Genomic DNA, 3,772 nt, shown 5'->3' with positions numbered 1-3,772 from the left:
GAAAATCGTTGCATTCAATTTTTATTATAATTTTACACACTGTCCAGACTTTTCCCAAAATTGAGTTTGGAATAAGCTGATATCTAAAACCAAGACAAAAGTAATCCCAAGTATTTATAACCCAAGCCCGTCACTGATGGACAAAACCACGTAATTTCCCAACTTGAACTCAAATGTGTACAACACGGTTGATTCACCAAGTTGGGATGAAAGCTTCCTTTATCGTTTGATCAGAGAGTCTGTCAGCAGCCGGCGAGGCTTCTAACACGGTTAGTTAAAACTCCTTGATGACTCAATCCTCTGTCAGCTGTAGCGCAAGTACACCTCCGAACAAGGCCCTCGCATGCTAACTGTAATCAAAGCAGCATGTTTGGGTTGTTTTATTCAAACCCTGCGCTGCTCTTGTTTTTGCTCACTGGCTCTTTTGTTTACATGTTTATTCTTGCATCTGCCGATGAGGATTTTGATCAGATTTCTCTCAAAGAAGAGAAACTAATGAAATCATTGGCAGAGCCTGTTGGTGTTTGTGCCAGGTGAAACTGGACTGTGTGCAGCCATTGTAAAAACAACGAGAATGCAATCAAATATTTGTCCTTATGTGGTTTTTAATCTTCATTTTTTATGTCTCTTCTAGCCAACAATAGCAGATATTCTGAATTTAGGATGGTGGGCCACAGCTGCAACCTGGTGAGTCTTGCTGTTTTTTTTAAGAACAAACTTATACATTTTAAAGCCAGCACTGTAAATTCTTCCACCCAGTTTGTAATGAAAAGCAGGCCAGGATTTGCTCCTCTGCACGGCCGTACTGTACAGCATCTGTTTAATAGATAGATTATTCCCGCGGCGGTTAAGATTCCACAAAATCTTCTGATGATTTATGCTCAATCTCACTGTTCTGATGTCATCACCAGCTTGCGTTACAGTATGTCCTGTAAACGTGGATTTGAAGACCACACCACATTATTAAGTTTTTAATTGATATAAGATGCAGCTAATCTTCTGAGTTACATATGTGCTTAAGTCTGTTTGAATTTTCATTTTAATCTTTGGGACTTGTTTTTGGTTTTAGGTCAATAGTGCAACAGTTGCTGATCAGCTTCACGTTCCCCAGTTTTCTTGATGCAGGTGAGCTCCCTTTAAAGTCCCACCTATAGTGATTCTCATCACTTTGTACCATTTGAAGGCTGTTCTTCAGGGGATTAAATTAGGATTTTTTGCTCATTTAAAGAGGCTTTAGAAGCTTTTGAACAGATTGCGGTGCAATGGTCTTCACACAGATGTAAAATGAACGCTCCTCTTCAGAAGAATTCACATGCTGCACATGTGAACCAGACCCATGTGGCGATGTGTTTCTGTCTGTCTTCTGAGGACACAAATGAGGTACTAGAAGATGCAGATCACCAACAGCTTAAAACAAATCCAAATGACAGGCTGGATTTGTGATGAAGATGTTGACTTAAAATTCAAACATATGGATGTAGTTTTTATCCTTTTTTTTTTTTTTTTTTTTTACAAAGTTATTGAAATGTCAGGCATTGACATTCTTGGTGCCCCTCTAAATGATTGTGACAGCTGAATTCCTTGAATCGACAGTATGTTTTATTTAGTTATTTTCTGGAAGGAGTAACTCTTGTATAATTATGTTTTGTGCTGTAATTATGTTGTCCCTTTGGTAGCATTTTAGTGCCTGTAGGCTCTCTAATTGTTACACTTTTGTTCAGCTTTTAGCTCCTATCAAATAAAGCATCTTCAAATAGTTTTACATTTTCTCTGCACACTATCAAATTAGAAACTAGTAAGTTATGTGATTTAAAAAATAGATAAGACAGAGTCCGTATATTGTGTGAATGAATCTTAAAATTGTATCCGATTTTTAAATATATACTAAAATTTGGAAGGAAAAACAAAATTCAGTTTATTTATAGCACTAGTTCACAACAGAAGTCATCTCAGGGCACTGAAGAGAAACATTCACATACATAAAAATCAGTTAATAGCAATATTTATCAAGGAGCCAGCAGATTGCTTTGAGTTTTCACTTCGTTGCAGTCTCCTATCCTAAGTGAGCACAGATGCAACAGTGGACAGGAAAAACTCCCTCATGAGGAAAAAACTTTTAGCAGAACCAGGCTCAGGACAAGTGGTCATCCGCTTCGACCGGCTGGGTTTGAGAGGAACAGATACACAATGGCAGATCAAGAATCACATGTTAAGATAGGAATAATATCAAATGAAAACTATTCAATTTTAACAATTCATTTAAGGAAATGAGGTCAATTTGTTCTCCAGTAATCTAAGCCTAGCAGCATAACAGACCAACCCAAACTATAGGATTGATCACAAAGGAAAGTCTTAATACCAGTCTTGGATGGGTGGATGGTTGGGTGGGTACTTTATTGATCCTTGCAGGACATTAAATGGCTACAAATGTGTGTGAATCTTAAGGTTCTGTTTGTGATGAGTCCTGGTACTGCACCAATCTGGTTAATCAGTCCTGGATCCTTTGGTTTCATTCTTTATAGTAAAAAATCCCTTTTCTTCAGAGATTCAGAATTTTGAGCTCCATCAAACAATTCAAACAAGCCTAAACCATGCTGCTACACTACCATGTTTGAAAGATCGTGTCCTGTTTGCCATTTTATGAACTTTATATTTATTCTAGATTTTTTTTCTTAGTTTCATTGACCACTAAACAGCCTCTTTGTATATCCCATGTTTCTTTAGGAAATTGCAAATTATCAACATTTTTATTTATTAATTATTAATATCAGAAATTCCTCCTTAATTTATTAATTAATTCAGCTTTTTATTACTTTAAACATCATATTTCAGTCCTTAGATGATACTTCTGAGTCTTTTCAGACTTTATGTTTTCTTGTTTGCCTGGCCAGCGTCTTAAATGTCCTCAATTTGCATGCTTACCCTCTATAAATACATTTATGAATTCTAAACTATTGTACGATATGGCCATTTTAGCTTAATGAGCCTAAACAATTGTTATTTTTTCATATTAGTTCAGAAACCTTTTGTTTACGTCTTGATTTTGAAACCATGCTTGTATAGTTTGACATTTCATTTTAAGCAGCTTCATGTGGATATTCTGTTAATTGAAAATGTTTATATCTTACTACGGCACTTAAAATATATATGTTTGCCTTCAAATGAAATCAATATCTACAATGAGTTAAAAATCAGACATCTAAATATATTTTTGTTGTAGTTGTTTACAGCATGTGCTTTTTGTTTACCTTTATGACGTAGTTGAATTAGTTTAGATCATATTGCTACAGAAATACCTAAAATCTTTAGGTTGATGGACTTCTAGTGCCTCTGAATATGTATTGGGACTGAAACAGCTCTGAGCTGAGATTCTGATTAGTGTTTTCTGAATGTGTCACTTGTTTGCTGTGATCATACGTTCAAGTTGTTTAGGCACAGCTGAAACTTAATGGAGTTGACTTCATGTCATCCTGCAGCTGAAATGGAGGAGGAAGTGTCGAACTCGATGAATAAGGAAGTTTGCATCACAGAGCAAACGCAGTACTACTTTGAGACTGAGAGCTTGTCTTTTAGCGGATTTATCGACTATTCCAACGACAGCAGGTAACAGCACCTTCACACTTTGTCCAGTTTACTGTTTGACTCATCAAAACAAGTTTCCACCAGTGAGGAAAAGGCAGGAGTTTACCAAGATGGTATTTTGAAACACAAGAGTCAGAGAGAGTCAGAGTCAGAGTTTCTTTATTGTCATTCGCACCTCATGTGGTACATG

The 3,772-nt window shown here is 36.4% G+C and overlaps 1 long non-coding RNA gene across 1 annotated transcript; it reads left to right on the top strand.

Moving 5' to 3' along the window:
• The first annotated feature begins 633 nt into the window (after positions 1-633).
• Positions 634-3,598, top strand: LOC119428321. Its single transcript, XR_005187701.1, has 3 exons — positions 634-687; positions 1,070-1,125; positions 3,477-3,598. It is a non-coding gene; the product is annotated as an uncharacterized LOC119428321 (long non-coding RNA).
• Positions 3,599-3,772: the final 174 nt, after the last annotated feature.

This window comes from Nematolebias whitei, chromosome 22, assembly GCF_014905685.2.
Source record: "Nematolebias whitei isolate Nwh7 chromosome 22, NemWhi1, whole genome shotgun sequence".
NCBI classification, from domain to species: domain Eukaryota; kingdom Metazoa; phylum Chordata; class Actinopteri; order Cyprinodontiformes; family Rivulidae; genus Nematolebias; species Nematolebias whitei.
This window is presented reverse-complemented; position numbering and strand designations above follow the sequence as displayed.